The sequence below is a fragment of the Hyla sarda genome, chromosome 10 (genome assembly GCF_029499605.1).
Source record: "Hyla sarda isolate aHylSar1 chromosome 10, aHylSar1.hap1, whole genome shotgun sequence".
In the NCBI taxonomy this organism is placed as follows: domain Eukaryota; kingdom Metazoa; phylum Chordata; class Amphibia; order Anura; family Hylidae; genus Hyla; species Hyla sarda.
In genome coordinates this window covers 115,945,869-115,966,887 of record NC_079198.1, presented here as the reverse complement: position 1 = coordinate 115,966,887, position 21,019 = coordinate 115,945,869, and the positions used below count along the sequence as shown (strand labels likewise).

Sequence of the window (21,019 nt, the reverse complement as noted above, 5' to 3'; positions counted from 1 at the left end):
TTTCTTCTCTCTCTGCTCTTTCTCTTTTCTTCTCCCTCTTTGTTCTTTCTCTTTTCTTTTCTCTCTCTGTTCTTTCTCTTTTCTTTTCTCTCTCTGTTCTTTTTCTTTTCTTTCTCTGTTCTTTTTCTTTTCTCTCTCTGTTCTTTTTCTTTTCTCTCTCTGTTCTTTTTCTTTTCTCTCTCTGTTCTTTTTCTTTTCTCTCTCTGTTCTTTTTCTTTTCCTTTCTCTCTCTGGGGGAGATTTATCAAAACCTGTGCAGAGGAAAAGTTGCTCAGTTGCCCATAGCAACCAATCAGATCACTTCTTTCACTTTGCAGAGGCCTTGTTAAAAATGAAAGAAGTGATCTGATTGGTTGCTATGGGCAACTGAGCAACTTTTCCTCTGCACAGGTTTTGATAAATCTCCCCCTCTGTTCTTTCTCTTTTCTTTTCTCTCTCTGCTCTGTTTTTTCTCCGTCTCAGGCAGGGGCGGACATATCACTTGTTCAGCCGGTTCTGCTGCACAGGGGCCCAGCGTGTTAGGGGGCCCACCTAGTATCCCAGGTCACAGCCTGGGCCTCACAGACTGGGCCCCTGCAGGGCCCTCTGCCAGTACTTCATACTCTATGTTGCAGCAACAGGTCCCGGACCTGCCGCTGACAGCAGTAATTTACCTCGGCCGGAAGAGACGGACAGGCCAGGGGCTGATGGGAACAGACGTGCCCCGCACAGGCACGCACGTCTGTTCCAAGCCCCTGATGTCACGTGTCATGGCCTCTGACCCCGGCAGAAGCGACAGGAGCAGCAAACCCTCCCGCCTCACACGGCCGCATCGCTGAGCAGATAAGGTGAGGAGAGCGACGGTCGGGTGCAGGGCGGTAGGGGGAGGGGATTGTAATGATGATGAAGAGGACAGGAGGGGTGTTGAAGAGGTTGGTGGTGTAATGATAAGGAGTATTGGGGGTCTGGGAGAGCGTAGTGTTGATAAGGAGGACCAGAAGGGGGGTCAGGGGTGTAGTGATTAGGGGGTTTAATGTTGATGAGAAGGACTGGGGGGTGTCAGCTGTGTAATATTGATGAGGTGCTTAAGGTATATGAGGTGATGAGGAGACTGAGGATGGAGTGCATGGGGTGTATGGGGTGAAGAGGATGGAGTGCGTGGGGTGTATGGGGTGATGAGGAGACTGAAGATGGAGTGCATGCGGTGATGAGGAGACTGAGGATGGAGTGCATGGGGTGATGAGGAGACTGAGGATGGAGTGCATGGGGTGTATGTGGTGATTAGGAGACTGAGGATGGAGTGCATGGAGTGTATGGGGTGATGAGGAGACTGAGGATGGGGTGCATGGGGTGATGAGGAGACTGAGGATGGAGTGCGTGGGGTGATGAGGAGACTGAGGATGGAGTGCGTGGGGTGTATGGGGTGATGAGGAGACTGAGGATGGGGTGCATGGGGTGATGAGGAGACTGAGGATGGAGTGCGTGGGGTGATGAGGAGACTGAGGATGGAGTGCGTGGGGTGTATGGGGTGATGAGGAGACTGAGGATGGGGTGCATGGGGTGATGAGGAGACTGAGGATGGAGTGCATGGATTGAATGGGGTGATGAGGATGGAGTGCATGGGGTGTATGGGGTGATGAGGATGGAGTGCATGGGGTGTATGGGGTGATGAGGAGACTGAGGATGGAGTGCATGGGGTGATGAGGAGACTGAAGATGGAGTGCATGGGGTGATGAGGAGACTGAGGATGGAGTGCATGGGGTGATGAGGAGACTGAGGATGGAGTGCATGGGGTGTATGGGGTGATGATGAGACTGAGGATGGGGTGCGTGGGGTGTATGGGGTGATGAGGAGACTGAAGATGGGGTGTGTGGGGTGTATGGGGTGATGAGACTGAGGATGGGGTGCGTGGGGTGTATGGGGTGATGAGGAGACTGAGTATGGGGTATATGGGGGTGATGAGGAGACTGAGGATAGAGTGCATGGGGTGATGAGGAGACCGAGGATGGAGTGTGTGGGGTGTATGGGGTGATGAGAAGACCGAGGGTGGGTTGTGTGGGGTGTATGGGGTGATGAGACTGAGGATGGGGTGCGTGGGGTGTATGGGGGTGATGATTAGACTGAGGATGGGTTGTGTGGGGTGTATGGGGGGATGAGACTGAGGATGGGGTGCGTGGGGTGATTCAGTGGTGTATAGTGGTTGGCAGTATTATATTAATAGAGTACAGTGGTTGGCAGTATTATATTCAGGGGTACAGTATTTGGCAGTATTATATTCGGGGGTACAGTGGTCGGCAGTATTATATTCAGGGGTACAGTGGTTGGCAGTATTATATTCAGCGGTACAGTGGTTGGCAGTATTATATTCAGGGGTACAGTGGTTGGCAGTATTATATTAATAGAGTACAGTGGTTGGCAGTATTATATTCAGGGGTACAGTGGTTGGCAGTATTATATTCAGCGGTACAGTGGTTGGCAGTATTATATTCAGGGGTACAGTGGTTGGCAGTATTATATTCAGGGTACAGTGGTTGGCAGTATTATATTAATAGAGTACAGTGGTTGGCAGTATTATATTCAGGGGTACAGTATTTGGCAGTACTATATTCGGGGGTACAGTGGTTGGCAGTATTATATTCAGGGGTACAGTGGTTGGCAGTATTCAGGGGGTACAGTGGTTGGCAGTATTATATTCAGGGGGTACAGTATTTGGCAAGGTTATAATGATTATTGTCATCATACAGAGGATGAGGATCTACTGACAAATTAAGGAACCAATGATGTCCGGGTGTCAGACTCTGCAGAGAAGATGGAAGAAATCCTGGTGTCTGGACCAGATGAAGAAGAAAAGTAAAGACAACAGAGAAGACGTCACTCAGGTCAGTGATATCATTGTGTATTTTCCTAACTGTCCCATCAGAGCTGTAGTCACTTCAGACATGATGGGAGTTGCAGCTTTCCAACATCTGGGGAGCCACTTGAACCAAGGTGATTGGTGGGGTCCCATGAGTCAGACCCCCACCATAAAAATGGGCTGTTTATTTTAAAATGCCTGGGCCTATTTTTGGTCCCAATCTGGCCCTGCCTGTAAGTCACTTCTATCACTAAGGATAAGAAGGCAAGGAACCAGGGGGTGCCAAGGGGTGTCGTGCTAAGTCCAGGGGTGTGAATGTAAAGGGGAGCACTACCCCTCTGCCTCTGGCTGACCTGGGGGAGTACTCACGGGGCCTGGGCCGCACACTGAGAGGGACAGGGCCACCCGGAGCCCACCTCAGGAGCAGTTCCATCCACCTGTGGTGGAATTGGCAAGTGGCGACACTACACGCGCGGGGTAAGTGGAGGCCCTCCAGTGGGGTCTAGGTACATGAGGGGGCCCAGGCACACTCTTTGCACAGGGGCCCTCTGCTGTCTGTGTCCGCCCCTGGTCTCAGGGTATGTTCACACGGCGGAATTTCCACAGAAAAATTTAGCAAAGCTTGCGGCAGAATTTAGCAAAGCTTTGATTTCAAAGGGATTCCGCCGAAGAATTCTGCAAAGTTTAAGACTGGTCTTATATTATTTGCGGAATTCCTAAGGCAGAATTTGTCTGAATGGTAATAAACGATAATTACAGTGGAATCTTCTTCACAATTCTTCAGCGGAATTTGGCATAGAAATATAGTGGTCCCTCAACATACGATGGTAATTCGTTCCAAACGACCCATCATTTGTCGAATCCATCGTATTTTGAGGGATTCGTGCAATGTAAAAAGTGCATTTGATACTCCCCTGTCCCCGCCGCTCCGGACCGCGTCCTCACCGCTCCCGATGCTGTCCCAGGGGCTCCCGATGCTGTCCCGCTGCTCCGGCGTCTTCTTTGGGATCCGCCGGCTTTTTCCGCATCTTCTCCAGTGTCTAGGCCTTACTTTCTGGTGACGTTTTTACGTTGCTGCGCCGGCACGGCGTGCATAGCGACGTAATAACGATGCCGGAAAGCGAGGCCCGGACGCCGGAGAATATGCGGAAAACGCCGGAGGATCGTGAAGTGGACCCGGAGCAGCGGGAATAGGTAAGTGAACCTGTCCGGGATGCTTAAACTGCTATCCGACAGCAGCTTAAGCATTTTGCGCTGTCAGATAGCAGTTAATGCGATGGCCCCGGCATATAAAAGCATCGTATGTCGATTTGATCATATGTCGGGGCCATCACATGTCGGGGGGGTTACTGTACCGCTGTGTGAACATTCCCTGATACAGTATATAAAATGGGGCAAGAGGGAGATGTTTCTCTCTTCTTGCACCTATCTCTCTCTCTCTGTCTACCTCTACACTCTCTCACTCCTTCTCTCTCTCACTCCTTCTTTTACTCTCCCTGCTCTCTTTCGCTATTAGTTTAATTCAGTAGATAGAATGAGGGAGGAGGGGGAGTAACCTGCAGTCTCGTGCCCTCACTCTTTCTTCTTTCCCTCCTTCCTTCCTCTTTCTCTTTCTCTCTCTTTCCTTATCTCTTTCAATCTAATACAGTAGATAGAATGGGGCAGGAGGGAGATGCAACTGCAATCTCTCTCTCTCTCTTCTTGCTCTTCCTTTCCCTAATTTCTTTCTTCCTTTCACCCAATTTTTTCTCTCTTTCTTTTCTCACTCTCTCTTCTCTTTTCACTCTCAGTTCTGTTTCAGTTTAATTCAGTAGATAGAATGAGGGAGGAGGGGAGGGGGTTTCCATCTCCCTATATCTATCTATCTTATCTATCTATCTATGCTCTTCCTTCCTTCTCTCTTTCCTTTTCTCTCTCAGTCTAGTATAGTAGATGGAATGGAGGAGGTATGCAACTGCAGTCTCTCTCTCCCTTCCCCCCCCCCCCCCCCCCATTTTCTCTTTCTCTCTCTCTCTCTTTTTCTTTCTTTCTTTTTTTCTTTCCTAACTTTTTAGGATAATCCAGCATATAGAATGGGGGATGGTGGATACAGGTACAGTCTCTCTCTCTCCCTCTTCCCCCCCCCCCCCCATCTCTCTCTCTCCCTGTCCCTGTCCCTCTCTCTCTCTTTCTCTCTCTTCCTTCGTTCTTTCACTCTACCATTTCCCTCTTTCTTCTATTTTTTTCTTCTCTCTTTTTAAGTCTAACCCAGTAGATAGATAAAATGGAGCAGGGGATACAGCTGCAGCATCTCTCTCTCTCTTTATCACTTCAGGTCGCTTTCTTCATATTTTTAAACACTACACTGTTCAGTGAGTCTTGTCATATAAACTAGGGATCGACCGATATCGATTTTTTAGGGCCGATACGATAATCTGCAACCTTTCAGGCCGATAGCCGATAACTTATACCGATATTCCGGTATAAGTTATCGGCTATTTCCAAATCCCCCTCCCAGGGCCGCAGATCAATGATTTAAAGCACGCGCTTTAAATCAATGAACTGCAGCAGCTTTTGCGGGGCCAGAGACCGCTGCCGCTTGTTTCTCTCCCGCTGCCTGTCCTGGGGTCCTCCCTAGTCCAACCACCACCGCTGCCCCATTGCCTCCCCCATCCCCGGTTTTATAATGATCTGTTTTCGGGGTCCGCACTACTTCTGGCTCCGGCGGCGTCCTGAGCTGTCACTGTGCACACTGACTGTGACGTCGCGTTGAGGACGTCACTCGTCATTGCGGTGTGCAGGACTCCGCAGGAGCCAGAAGTAGCGCGGACCCCGGGAACAGGTAATTATAAAACCCGGGATGGGGGAGGCAATGGGGCAGCGGCGGCAGCGATGGTGGTCTCGGCGGTGGTGGTCTCTGGCCGGGGAGGCGAGGCGATGGGGCGGGGCATTATTGGCATATCGGCAAGGTAATTGCCGATACCGATAATGTCCAAAATTGTGAATATTGACCAATAATATCGATAATCGATAATCGGTCGATCCCTAATATAAACACCATAGAATATCTTATCCAACACGTTTTATATGCACCTCGGCATTCACATAAGCTCACTGCATACTATATTGTAACTGTAAAAATAAATCCGCAATCCGTAAATGCATTTAACCTTTCATTCTCCATGTTGTTTCATAATTTATTACTATGAAGAGATTTCCTATAATCTCTTTTTGTAATGCATTATGAAACAACACAGAGAATGAAAGGTAATAGACAGTAAGGAGCCAGACAGAGCAACACAGAACCCTAATAGAAGTTGTTCTATCCATCAGGTCACATGTTATTTCCTTAGTAAAGAGGATCAGATGGACTCTGCCTCCAAAAATGAGAAACTTGGTAGCCAAGAATGCACCAAATGCCATCTGTGATCAGGCTTGTTACACCGATGTCTGGAGAAATGGCGCCACTCCCTGGTAATCAAGTGAAAATATTTACATGATTGACATCCCAATTATTATTTTTTATTGCAATTATATTCACTTCTTTTATTTTGACCGCGTAGAATACATATGCATGGCTGGAATTTTTCACAAATATTTTCTTTTCATTTCTTTTTCAACATTGGAAGGATTATTAAAGTAAAGAAGGATTATATTTGTAGCATCAAATCCAAGAAATGAAAAGGGCACTCAACATCCAGATACTTGCTACAATGAATCTTTATTATCTTGCAGATCATGACTGTGCAATAGACTGAAAGGGGTATTCCAGGCAAAAACCTTTATATATATATCAACTGGCTCCGGAAAGTTAAACAGATTTGTAAATTACTTCTATTAAAAAATCTTAATTCATCCAATAGTTATTAGCTTCTGAAGTTTTCTGTCTAACTGCTCAATGATGATGTCACATCTCGGGAGCTGTGCATGATGGGAGAATATCCCCATGGGAACTGCACAGCTCCTGGGACGTGAGTCATCAGAGAGCAGTTAGACAGAAAACAACAACTTAACTTCAGAAGCTAATAACTATTGGAAGGATTAAGATTTTTTAATAGAAGTAATTTACAAATCTGTTTAACTTTCCAGAGCCAGTTGATATATATAAAAAAGTTTTGGCCTGGAATACCCCTTTAAGACGGACAGACAACAAACATAGTTTCGCGTTCCAGCAGCGAAATTATGTTCCTAACTACTCCTAACACCCCTCCTGTATCATACCTTTCCCCTTCTTAAGTTTGTTCTCCTGCCAGGCCGGAAGGAGACCAAACTAACTGTTTGACTTGCACAGGGAACAGAACAGAGACACCTAGTGGCCTTTTTTCAATGACATTAAAATAATATAAGAGATGAGAATTTTAACAGCAAGTAAATATCAAAGTGTCTTATAATTACAAATGAACAGTATATTACAAGTTTAGTTTGGTGACAGGTACTCTTTAAAATACTATGGTGCTACATTCAGGTGGAGGCCTCTCTCTCTACTAATTTTGAGGCTTATAGGGGGTCTGATCCCCACCCATGAGATACCAATGACCCATCAAAAGATGGGACTAAGGTTTGTGTGTAGACATGCAAGAAAATGAATTGGTCACCAGGAATCTAAATCTCCTGCATTGCCTAACCATGTATGTGCCCCAATATATGCAAAGTATTTTCAGTAATTTATTGGTGACATGGCAGATGAGAGATGTCTATCTCCACTCCAGCTTGGTAATATATCTATATACACATTTCACTGATAACATTAAAACTACCTGTCTAGTATGGTATTGGTCCCCTCAGGGGTTGGTGCAGCTGATGGCTCATGGCCCCTGTTTCAGCTTGACCCTCTCCTTGAACAACTTTTCTTTACTTTACAGGGACTCATCAGACACAAAAACCCTAAGAAGTTGCACAAAACCACCAAATAATTAAAAAACAGTATCTCTTTCTTAGTTATTTAACCACTTAAGGACCAAGGACGTTCTGGAACGTCCCCGCACCCTGGGCTTTAAGGACCAAGGACGTTCCAGAACGTCCTGGTGTTTCTCAGGTCTCTGCCGCTCGCCGGGCAGAGATCGGAACGGCATGTCTGCTGATATCTTTCAGCAGTCATGCTGTGCAAATGCCTAGGGGGGTCCAGTCATCTAGTAGTGATGATGAGTACCCTGTACGGCGGCCACGCACCCCCCATGAGAGTGACCCAGTGGCCAACACTAGTATAAGTGGCAATGCTGCTCGTAATAGGAGTCCGGCCCCCCAGACAAGTGCACCAGAGCCCCCTTCCGGTGACCCTGTCTGGAGCCCCCCAGAGGGTTATCAGCCACGGGTTCCTGAGTTTGTTGGCGACTCAGGAATCCGGATTGACATGGCTGGGTTCACTGATCTGGACTTTTTAAAGTTTTTCTTCAGTGACAGCCTGGTCAATCACATGTGGGAGCAAACAAACTTGTATGCCCAGCAGTTCATTGCTCACCACCCCGATTCGCTTTTGGCCAGGCCCAATGAATGGCGCGCCAGTGATGCAGCGGAAATGAGGACATTTTGGGGCCTCACGCTGCATATGGGCCTGGACAAAAACCAAGTGCTCGTCATTACTGGAGCGGGGACGTCCTCTACCAGACCCCACTTTACAGTATGGCGATGACACGGAGGCGGTTTGAGGCCATTCGGAAATGCCTGCATTATGCAGATAATGCAGCATGTACGCCACGAGGTGATCCGGCCCATGACCGGCTTTACAAAGTGAGGCCGGTCATCGATCACTTTGGGGCCAAATTTTTGGAGGCCTACGTACCGCTCAGGGACCTTTCGGTAGATGAGTCTCTCATCAGTTTTAAGGGGAGAGTCATCTTCCGCCAGTATATTCCCTCGAAGCGGGCGTGGTATGGCGTGAAGCTCTATAAACTTTGTGAGAGTACCTCCGGGTACACTCTCAAGTTTTGAGTGTATGAGGGACGAGATTCCCGTATTGAACCCCCAGAATGTCCCCCCACTCTGGGTGTTAGCGGGAAACTCGTTTGGGAGCTCGTGCACCCATTGCTGGATAAGGGTTTCCACGTGTACGTGGATAACTTTTATACCAGCATCCCTCTGTTCAAATCCCTTGCCGCCAGATCCAAGACCGATTGTGGGACCGTGCGGAAAAACCAGAGAGGCCTCCCTCTAAATTTTGTTAAGACGCCTATCCCCAAGGGTGAGTTCCGTGCCCTGACCCATGATAACCTGTTGTTGGTGAAGTATAAGGATAAGAGGGATGTCCTTATGCCCACCAGTATTCATGGGAATGGCAGCACCCCTGTCCCTGTGCGAGGTACTGTGGGACCGGTCCTCAAGCCCGATTGTATTCTGGACTACAATCGGTATATGGGGGGAGTTGATCTCTCAGATCAAGTCCTTAAACCATACAACGCCATGCGGAAAACACGGGCATGGTACAAAAAAGTTGCGGTCTACTTGGTACAGGTTGCCAACGCTTTTGTACAACGCTTTTGTACTATTCCAGTATGCTGGCAACACAGGGACATTCCTCCAGTACCAAGTAGAAGTCCTAAGGTTCCTGATCTTTGCTGACCGGGAAAGATCAGGCCGGACTTCCCAAGGGTCTGGAGTTATAGGCGCCAGGATCGTCCCAGGCTAACACTTTCCAGGTGATGTCCCCCCCACCCCAGTGGAAAGAAGGGACAATCCCAGAAAAAATGCAGAGTGTGTTACAGGAAGGGGAGAAGGAGGGACACCACCATTCAGTGTGACACTTGCCCAGATAATCCGGGCCTCTGCATAGGCTGCTTCAGGGAGTATCACACTTCCATGGAACCCTAAATTTTTCCTTTTTATTTGAATTTTCCATAATTTGACCAATGTACCAAGTCCAGAGTACATTCCAAAATATAACCCCCATAAATCACTAAATTTCCCAAAAAAACCTTAAAAAAAAAAAAAAAAAAAACCTGATAAGACCTCTGGGGGTGTTTTGTCAAAAATGGGTCATAGGTCACTGAGTCACTATCATCGGGGACTTTTTTATGTTGCCTCAAATGTGCAGCGCTCTCTCTCCACCTGAGCTGGTGCGCATTTGAGGCAGCAGGTTAGGGACGGCCACACACATCACATTCCCAGAATGATGATTCAGAGCATAGGGTTTGGGGTGGGCATATTTTTTTAGTTTTGGCTATGCTCTGGGTCATCATTCTGGGAACATTTCCTGTTTTATTATGTTTTATAATTTTCTGGCCCACTGTACCCCATATTACGGGCCTCTGTACCCCACCTGTCAACCCCAGTTACGGCCCGTTGTCCCCCATAGTTTTTTTTTTTTTTTACAAATGCAAAAGTCGTGAAACCCCTGTGGGGTATTAAGGTTCACTTTACCCCTTGTTACGTTCCCCGAGGGGTCTAGTTTCCAAAATAGTATACCATGTGTTTTTTTTTTTTGCTGTCCTGGCACCATAGGGGCTTCCTAAATGGGGCATGCTCCCAGAGCAAAATTTGCTTCCAAAAAGCCAAATGTGACTACTCCTCTTCTGAGACCTGTAGTGCGCCAGCAGAACACTTTTTCACCCCCCTTTGGGGTGTTTTCTGAATCGGGAGAAATTGGGCTTCAAATTTTGGGGGGTATTTTCTGCTTTTACTCTTTGTAAAAATGTAAAATTTTTGGGAAACCAAGCATTTTAGGTAAATCTTTTTTTTTTTTTTTAACATATGCAAAAGTCGTGAAACCCCTGTGGGGTATTAAGGTCCACTTTACCCCTTGTTACATTTCCCAGGGGGTCTAGTTTCCAAAATATAATGCCATGTGTTTTTTTTTTGCGGTCCAGGCACCATATGGGCTTCCTAAATGCGGCATGCCCCCAGAGCAAAATTGCTTCCAAAAAGCCAAATGTGACTACTCCTCTTCTGAGACCTGTAGTGCGCCAGTAGAGCACTTTTCACCATCATATGGAGTGTTTTCTGAATTGGGAGAAATTGGGCTCCAAATTTCGGGGGATATTTTCTGCTGTTACCCTTTTTAAAAATGTAAAATTTTTGGGAAAACAAGCATTTTATGTAAAAATTTTTTTTTTTTTTTACATTTGCAAAAGTCATGAAACACCTGTGGAATATTAAGGCACACTTAATTCCTTGTTACGTTCCCCAAGGGGTCTAGTTTCCAAAATGGTATGCCATGTGTTTTGTTTTTTTTTTTTGCTGTTTTGGCACTCTAGGGGTTTCCTAAAGGTGACATGCCCCCCAAAAACCATTTCAGAAAAATGTTCTCTCCAAAATCCCCTTGTCGCTCCTTCCCTTCTGAGCCCTCTACTGCACCCGGCGAACAATTTACATAGACATATGAGGTATGTGCTTACTTGAGAGAAATTGGGCTACAAATACCAGTAAAAATTTTCTCCTTTTACCCCTTGCAAAAATTCAAAAATTGGGTCTACAAGAACATGCGAGTGTAAAAAATGAAGATTGTGAATTTTCTCCTTCAAGTTGCTGCTATTCCTGTGAAACACCTAAAGGGTTAAAACACTTACTGAATGTCATTTTGAATACTTTGGGGGGTGCAGTTTTCATAATGGGGTCATTTGTGGGGTATTTCTAATATAAAGACCCTTCAAATCCACTTCAAAACTGAACTGGTCACTGAAAAATAGTGAGTTTGAAAATTTTGTGAAAAATTTGAAAATTGCTGCTGAACTTTGAAGCCCTCTGGTGTCTTCCAAAAGTAAAATCTCATCAATTTTATGATGCAAACATAAAGTAGATATATTGTATATGTGATCCAAAATTCTTTTTTATTTTGAATATCCATTTTCCTTACAAATTTTGGGATTTTTCATCATGAACGGATGCAAGTTACCACAAAATTTTACCACCATGTTAAAGTAGAATACGTCACGAAAAAAAATCTCGGAATCAGAATGATAACTAAAAGCATTCCAGAGTTATTAATGTTTAAAGTGACAGTGGTCAGATGTGCAAAAAACTCTCTGGTCCTAAGGTGTAAAATGGCCTGGTCCTTAAGGGGTTTAATGGGTACTCTGGTGGAAAACATTGTTGTTATTGTTGTTTTTTCTTTTCAAATCAACTGGTGCCAGAAAGTTAAACAGATTTGTAAATTACTTAATCCTTCCACTACTTATCAGCTGCTGTATGCTCCAGAGGAAGTTGTGTAGTTCTTTCCAGTCTGACCACAGTGCTCTATGCTGACACCTCTGTCCATGTCAGGAACTGTCCAGAGCAGGAGAGGTTTGCTATGGGGATTTGCATCTACTCTGGACAGTTCCTGACATGGACAGAGGGGTCAGCAAAGACCACTGTGGTCAGACTGGAAAGAACTACATAACTTCATTTAAAGCATACAGCAGCTGATAAGTACTGGAAGGATTAAGATTTTTTTATAGAAGTAATTTACAAAGCTGTTTAACTTTCTGGAGCCAGTTGATAAGAAAAAAATAGTTTTCCACTGGAGTACCCCTTTAAATAACATAAATACAAAATGCAAAACAGTGTTTACCACGCAAAACAGTGTTTGACCACACAAAACAGTATATATGATTATTGTAAGCCTGTCTTGTAAGGTGGCTCTGTGTTGAGCCTTTTACGTGTTTTTAAATGTCTGTGTCTATTTGTAATTGTTCTGCAATAAAATTATATGATTTATCTTATCTCATTTTGGGTGTGCACATTTGTATGGTTTCTTCTTTGTTCTTGGATTTTCTATTAATAGATTGTATCTCATCAGAAACAGTCAGAGGCAGAATAACCCTATAACCGTTTCATCTGGAGGGGGGAAACGCCCTCATATTGCTTTAGAGGTCAAACAATACCTGTTACGTTATGCGCTCCGGCCACTCACGCTGGCTGTGAGCGCATGGTCCCCTTACCTTCTGCTGCCGACGGGGCTGGGACTCGCATCGCGGGATGTGCCCGCATACGAGCCCCAGTCCGTCACTCTCTCTGCTCTGGCGCGCGTGTCCCCGTCCCCTAGGGCGCGCGCGTGCTGGAGCTTTAAGATTTAAAGGGCCGGTACGCTCATTAATGTAATCCACCTGTGGCTCATTTACAAATTACTCCACCCTCCTCAGTTCCCTGCCGGATCTTTGTTGCCTTGTGCCTTTGAGAAAGCGTTCCTCTGTATTGCCTTGCAGTGTATCAGATCTCTTGCTCTTATGACTTGACCTTGCTCCTCTGCCGCCTGCCTACTGAACTCCTGCTTTGCTTTGACTATGCTACTGGGCTGCCTGCCCTGACCTTCTGCTATCCAGACTACGAGTTGCCTTATCCCTCCTGTGCCTCGTATCTCCTCAGCCGCCTGTGTGGTCGAGCCGTGCCAGGGGTAGCAACTTGGGTGCCGCCTGCAGCAGCAAGTCCATCCCGCTTTGCGGCGGGCTCTGGTGAAAACCAGCGGCACCTTAGACTCTGCTCCCTGGTTGGATTTCACTTATTGGGTGGGTCAAAAACTGACTAGACATCATGGCCTGTAAGCGAGTTTCCTCTACTGTTTCAGAATCTGTAACCATCTATTCCCCTTTACATCAGGGTTTATTTTCTATATGGTATAGTCACCTCACCCCCTAAAGGTCAAAAGCTATGATTTATGTTACACTGGAAGGAGGACTCCACAGCGTTGGCAATCTCGTTGTGAGCTTCTCCTCTCTGTTTTCGGGGGTGCTTCCAGACAGTCACTATGCACCACTGTTACGTCCCTGCTCCTCCCCGGAGTGCTTGCGGCGTTCCTCTCTCTGCAGCGCCCCGGTCAGACCCGCTGACCAGGAGCGCTGCACTGATATTGCCGGCGGGGATGCGATTCGCATCCCAAGTCTCTCACCTGTCCCGGCCCCCGGCTGTCACGCCCTGGCGCTCGCGGCTCCACTCCTTAGGGCGCGCGCGTGCCAGCTCTCTAAGATTTAAAGGGCCAGTGCACCCTGTCCATATTACCTCACTTCCCCTGCACTTCCTGGCCGGATCTTGTTGCCTTGTGCCAGTGAAAGCGTTTAGTGTTGTCCAAAGCCTGTGTTCCAGATCTCCTGCTATCCTCTTTGACTACGAACCTTGCCGCCTGCCCCAACCTTCTGCTACGTCTGACCTTGCCTCTGCCTAGTCCTTCTGTCCCACGCCTTCTCAGCAGTCAGCGAGGTTGAGCCGTTGCCGGTGGATACGACCTGGTTGCTACCGCCGCAGCAAGACCATCCCGCTTTGCGGCGGGCTCTGGTGAAAACCAGTAGCAATCCTAGAACCGGTCCACCGACACGGTCCACGCCAATCCCTCGCTGACAGGATCCACATCCAGCTAGCCGATTCGTAACAGTAGATCCGGCCATGGATCCCGCTGAGGTGCCGCTGCCAAGTCTCGCTGACCTACCCACGGTGGTCGCCTAGCAATCGCAGCAAATTGCCCAACAAGGACAGCAGCTGTTGCAGTTGACCGCCACGTTACAGCAACTTCTGCCACTGCTACAGCAGCAACCATCTCCTCCGCCAGCTCCTGCACCTCCTCCGCAGCGAGTGGCCGCTCCTAGCCTCCGCTTGTCCCTGCCGCACAAATTTGATGGGGACTCTAGACTCTGCCGTGGCTTCTTGTCTCAATGTTCCCTACATATGGAGATGTTGTCGGACCACTTTCCTACAGAACGGTCTAAGGTGGCGTTCGTAGTGAGTCTTCTGTCTGGAAAGGCCTTGTCTTGGGCCACACCACTCTGGGACCGCAATGATCCTGCCACAGCCACAGTCCAGTCCTTCTTCGCTGAAGTCCGTAGTGTCTTCGAGGAACCAGCCCGAGCTTCTTCTGCCGAGACTCCCCTGCTGAACCTGGTCCAGGGTAATTCTTCAGTAGGCGAGTACGCCATTCAATTTCGTACTCTCGCTTCCGAATTATTTTGGAATAACGAGGCTCTCTGCGCGACCTTTAAAAAAGGCCTATCCAGTAACATCAAGGATGTGCTGGCCGCACGAGAGATTCCTGCCAACCTGCAAGAACTTATCCATTTGGCCACCCGTATTGAAATGCGTTTTTCTGAGAGACACCAGGAGCTCCGCCAGGAAAAAGACCTTGATCTCTGGGCACCTCTCTCACAGTATCCTTTGCAATCTACCCCTGTGCCTCCCGCCGAGGAGGCTATGCAAGTGGATCGGTCTCGTCTGACCCATGAAGAGAGGACTCGCCGTAGGGATAAAAATTTATGTCTGTACTGCGCCAGTACCGAACATTTCTTGGTGGATTGCCCTATTCGTCCTCCACGTCTGGGAAACGCACGCACCCAGCTCACGTGGGTGTGGCGTCTCTTGGTACGAAGTCTGCTTCTCCACGTCTCACTGTGCCCGTGCGAATTTCTCCTTCGGCCAACTCCTCCTTCTCAGCCGTGGCCTGCTTGGACTCGGGTGCTTCTGGAAATTTTATTCTGGACTCTTTGGTGAATAAGTTCTGCATCCCGGTGACTCGTCTCTTCAAGCCGCTCTACATTTCTTCGGTCAACGGAGTGAAGTTGTACTGTACTGTGCGTTACTGCACAGAACCCCTCTTAATGTGCATTGGACCCCATCACGAAAAGATTGAATTTTTCGTCCTTCCCAACTGCACCTCTGAAGTCCTCCTCGGTCTGCCATGGCTCCAGCATCATTCTCCCACCCTTGACTGGACCACCGGGGAGATCAAGAATTGGGGCCCTGCTTGCCGCAAGAAATGCCTCACGTCTGCTCCCAGTCCCAGTCCCGTCTGCTCCCAGTCCCAGTGACCGGGAGCGCTGCACTGACATTGCCGGCGGGGATGCGATTCGCATAGCGGGACGCGCCCACTCGCGAATCGCATCCCAAGTCTCTCACCTATCCCGGCCCCCGGCTGTCACGTCCTGGCGCGCGCGGCTCCGCTCCTTAGGGCGCGCGCGCGCCAGCTCTCTAAGATTTAAAGGGCCAGTGCGCCAATGATTGGTGCCTGGCCCAATCAGCCTAATTAGCTTCCACCTGCTCCCTGTCCATATTACCTCACTTCCCCTGCACTTCCTGGCCGGATCTTGTTGCCTTGTGCCAGTGAAAGCGTTTAGTGTTGTCCAAAGCCTGTGTTCCAGATCTCCTGCTATCCTCTTTGACTACAAACCTTGCCGCCTGCCCCGACCTTCTGCTACGTCTGACCTTGCCTCTGCCTAGTCCTTCTGTCCCACGCCTTCTCAGCAGTCAGCGAGGTTGAGCCGTTGCCGGTGGATACGACCTGGTTGCTACCGCCGCAGCAAGACCATCCCGCTTTGCGGCGTGCTCTGGTGAAAACCAGTAGCAATCCTAGAACCGGTCCACCGACACGGTCCACGCTAATCCCTGGCTGACACAGAGGATCCACATCCAGCTAGCCGAATCGTAACAACCACATTTGTCACAGTTAAAGGGGTATTCCAGGCAAAAACATCTTATTCCCTATCCAAAGTATAGGGGATAAGATGTCTGATTGTTATGGTTTTATCGTTATGGCCTATCGATGTGCAAATACAGGGTTTAAACTTGTTTAAAATTTGAAAAAAGTTGTATGTAAAATAATAGACTTTAATGTGAAAAAAGATAATAAGCTAACAATGCACTACAATGAAGATCCCCCCCCCCCATACCTCCCCAGGATGGATCCTCGATGACTTCCCCTAATTTCAGGTCTTTTTATATTCCCACACATCTACAGAACTAACATTCATAAATCTGCATTGGCCAAACAATGACCCAAACATCAATGGCTTCACAAAAATGTTACTCTTCAGTGTAATGCGATAAATCACCCAGAGGTTACAATTGTCACTGTACAGATCTAAATTTATTTTTAAGCTCAATGTCCATATGTTGCCTTTGATATTTGTAATTTATATTTAGTTGCTATCCTTAAAACGCTCGTCTGCTCCAAGATCACATAATGTCTGCTCAGCATTACACTCACTTTTGTATGTACTGGAAGGTTCCTAATATTTGAAACAATTGTGGACATGTCACAGAGACATACCGAAAGATTCCATCGGTTGGGGTCTGGGTGTTCAGACCATCATTGATCACTGAACTGGGGCACAGAAGCAAGCAGGAGGGGAAGCACTCATCTCATTCTAATGATCTGTGGGGGTCTGAACACTCAGAAGCTGACCATCTGCATGGCATGTCCAAAGTTGGGGACACTGTAAATCCTTAGTGGACACATGATGTAAATGTACATCATGGTGCCCTGGTCTTAAAGGGGTACTCTGCCCCTAGACATTTTATCCCCTATCCAAAGGATAGGGGATAAGATGTCTGATCGCGGGGGTCCCACTGCTGGGGACCCCCTGCGATCTCCTTGCTGCACCTGGCATTCGTTTAAAGGGTTTAGTGCAGGGCCGGAGCGCTGAAGGCTCTCTGATGTCACGACCGCGCCCCGCTTGTGACGGCCGTCACACCCCTTCCCATAGACTTGCATTGAGGGGGCTTGTCTGTGATGTCATAAGCCTCCGCCCCGCATGGCCAGTTATCCGGCATGGAGTGAAGTTCACTCCATGCACTGAATGGCTGGGGTGCCGCAGCCAAGATCACGAGCGGGACCCCCGCTGTCAGGCCCAAGGCCTGATTATGGAAACATACATGTGTTTTATAATTGCATCTATGTATAAACTAAGACCTGGGGGTGAGGGATCATTCAGACGGTGTATCCTGTGTTTTTTGTGTATTGCATTTTATTGGGGGGGTCTGGCTGTGTGTTTACATCTCCTTTGAAGTCATGCACTCTGGTCCCATCATATAATCAACCAGATAAGAGGGCCAGGAAGAGAGATGCACCCCTGGTGGGATCAGAGGGGAGGGGGAAATGGAGTCTCCCTCCAAAAAGGAGATATATAATATTTAACAATGCTAGACTCAGGGTGTTCAATGCTGTGCAACAAGCTGACAAGAGTTGGACTCTGACTTTCTCATGGACTGATACCATCATGCTGTAAGAACTTCATCTTTTGTTTTCTGAACTTGCCTTGCTAAACTCTTTCATATTTTTGTAACTGTATGTCATTTGTTTCTGTATTTTTATATAGTCAGCACTTTGATACCTTTTATCAGATTAAATGTTTAATTAATCAGCTCTGGTCTTTGATCTCTAAATATATGAGCTCACCTTTCTGAAAGAGGCTCTGGTAAAACACGTTTATCTAAGGGTTAATTTGGTGACTTGCTGTGACTAGTAGTGGATACCCAGAGGTCTGGCGGCTTTAACCCTTGCACCATCACACTCTCTCTAGACTGGAACGATAGGGTGTGATCGTGACACCCGCGATCAGATATCTTATCCCCTATCCTTAGGATAGGGTATAAAATGTCTAGGGGCGGAGTACCACTTTAAGTGCACATTTACATCCAAAACATAAAGTCAGCATAGGAGTTGCACTTACTTCATGCATGGTGGGTCCTTGACGTTTGTAGCAGCCGGAACCTCGATGCAGATGGTAGACATTAGCAATCCATCTAATCTCTACCGATAACCCTTTAGATGCTGGGATCAATACTGATTACGGCATCCAAAGCAATTCCTTTGTTTAGTGACACTTAGACCTCCTGCAGCGCAATCTTGGGTGTCCAATGAGTGAAAATGGCGACCGGAGGTCCCCTTTTGTGCTCCATGCCGCTCTGCTGTGATCATCCTGTATGGTCTGTCTTCTGGCAGGAAATAGAAGTGGATCGCTGATATAACTGATATGTTGCTATAAAAAAGTTCTCTTAAAAAATGTATTTAAAAAAGTTATAAAAAGTTTTTAAAAATAGGTTAGAAAAATCTAACATTTTGTATTGCCCCGTGCCAAAATACCCGAACTTTGCAACTATACTGTTGACTATCCTGTACGGTGTGTTACGCTGAGCGCTCCGGGCCCCCTGCACGCCTCGGAGGGCTCACAGCGTGTGTCCCCGCATCCTCCGGTGTCTCGGCGTGTGCGTCCCCGCTCTCTAGGGCACGCGCGCGCCGGGACTCTTAGATTTAAGGGGCCAGTGCACCAGTGATTGGCGTCTGGCCCAAAGTGGTTATTAAGGGTTAAGGTTTGTGAGAGGCAGTGCTGGTTGGACTTAATTAGGCATTTACCTGTGCACTGCCTATAAATACCTTCTCCTCCCACAGTCTCCTGCCGGATCTTTGTGCCTTGTGAAAGCGTTCCCTGTTGTTCCAGTGTTACCCTGCTGTTGCCGACCCGTTGCCCGTGACTACCGCCTTAGAATCTGTGCTGCCTGCCCTGACCATTGCTACGTCTGACTACGCTTCTGCCTATCCCTCCTGTACCGCGTCTATCTCAGCAACCAGAGGAGTTGAGTCGCTACCGGGTGGAGCAACCTGGGGATTACCGCCGCAGCAAGACCAACGGTATAAACGTTAAAAAAAGTTCAATATGTGCTGCTTTTTGGCCACATCACATCCCAGAAAAAAAATTAGTACAAAGTGATCAAAAAGTTACATATACCAATAAAAAACTACAGATCACAGCGCATAAAAAATAAGCCCTCATACAGCCGTGTATATGGAAAAATAAGAAAGTTATAGGGGTCAGAATAGGGAGATTTTAAGCATACTTTTTTTCTTACACAGATCAAAAAACATTGCATGTAACTATTCCAGAGCATCCCTAAGTCCAGCATTCTGCCCCATTTGAAGGGGCAATGGGTACAATACATGCAGTTTCATATCTTATCGACCTCTGGTAAAACTAAAAGCTGAGCTGTGATTGGTTGTTATGGGCAAAAGCAGACAGTTTCAGTCAGACTGATAGATTTGGGCCAATGTCTGGCGGTTTACTGCTGAACGTGTCGCTGGATTTCCCTCTCAGTTTGGTCTATCACTGTTCAGTGCTAAATTCCAGCCCTACTGCCAATATGTAGAAATAAGTTTCCGGATTGCTTTGGGTCAGAATAGAACTGAATTCTGCCAGATCAGGAGGTATTTGACATTTTACTATTCTCTACAAAAAATGCAGACGTACAATTTCTAAAACTCATTTCGATTAGTTTTCAGCTTTCAATATGTAGTCATCCTGGTTTGAATAGGACAGGGAGTCTCTTTACCCAATGAAACATAATTCTAGGAGGATTTTTTCTTGGTTTCTGTGGTAAGCAGCTAAGTCCCATTTGAGGTGTCCCAGCACCAATAGCTGTCCTGTGGCTTTGGACTGTCTCGGGCAGCTTTGCATCAGAAGAAGTTGGGCCCACCAATGGACTTATTGTACAATTTGTATTGTATATTGTACGTTTGCACCTTGTTGAGAAGTAATATATTTTTCTACTTAATTCTATTGTTGTTATCTGTATATATGTTATTCATGTGTTACTGTACCCTTAAAAGAGAGCAGTGAACCCCATGTGACCCTGCCTGCCAATGGGAACCCCTAAATTCTCGCCCATATAGTGTAGTGGGGGAGGAGTTGCCCCAGTTTAGTCTGAGCCACAGTGTGGTAAAGTTTTAAGGTATGTCGTGTGCTCTCAGGGAAGGCCTAGCTCAAATCTACTTCATCAGGTCATTCTGCAAGGATTTCCCACACAGTAGAAGTTCATGCCCTGGCGGAGAAGGCTACAAGATCTTGAGAGAGCCCTTACCACCAAGATTCATCTACCTGTTTTTCAAGTCAGTATCAATTTATTTGGTGAAAGCACCACAAGCCCCAGAAAGGCAACGGGGCTCCCAAGGGGTTTACTGCATCCTCTCACCCAGAACCAAACTTTCTGTGTAATACCATCTGCACCCTGCTCGGTAAAGACAGTTACATAGTTACATAGTTAGTACGGTCGAAAAAAGACATATGTCCATCAAGTTCAACCAGGGAATTAAGGGGTAGGGGTGTGGCGCGATATTGGGGAAGGGATGGGATTTTATATTTCTTCATAAGCATTAATGTTATTTTGTTCCAGGAATGTATCTAATCCTGTTTTAAAGCTGTTAATTGTTCCTTCTGTGACCAGTTCCTGAGGTAGACCGTTCTATAAGTTCACAGTTCTCATGGTAAAGAAGGCGTGTCGCCCCTTGAGACTAAACTTTTTCTTCTCCAGACGGAGGGAGTGCCCCCTCGTCCTTTGGGGGGGTTTAACCTGGAACAGTTTTTCTCCATATTTTTTGTATGGGCCATTAATATACTTATATACGTTTATCATATCCCCCCTCAAACGTCTCTTCTCAAGACTAAACAATTGTAACTCCTTTAATCGCTTCTCATAGCTAAGATGTTCCATGCCCCATATTAGTTTAGTCGCACGTCTCTGCACCCTTTCCAACTCCGCAGTGTCCCT

General features: G+C 47.1%; 1 long non-coding RNA gene across 1 annotated transcript in view; it reads left to right on the top strand.

Moving 5' to 3' along the window:
* The first annotated feature begins 457 nt into the window (after positions 1-457).
* LOC130294364 (uncharacterized) overlaps positions 458-21,019 on the top strand; it is a 35,414-nt gene continuing 14,852 nt past the window's right edge. The window contains exons 1-3 of the long non-coding RNA XR_008848470.1: positions 458-827; positions 2,724-2,858; positions 6,146-6,286. This is a non-coding gene — a long non-coding RNA (uncharacterized LOC130294364). The remainder of the gene's footprint in view (positions 828-2,723; positions 2,859-6,145; positions 6,287-21,019) is intronic.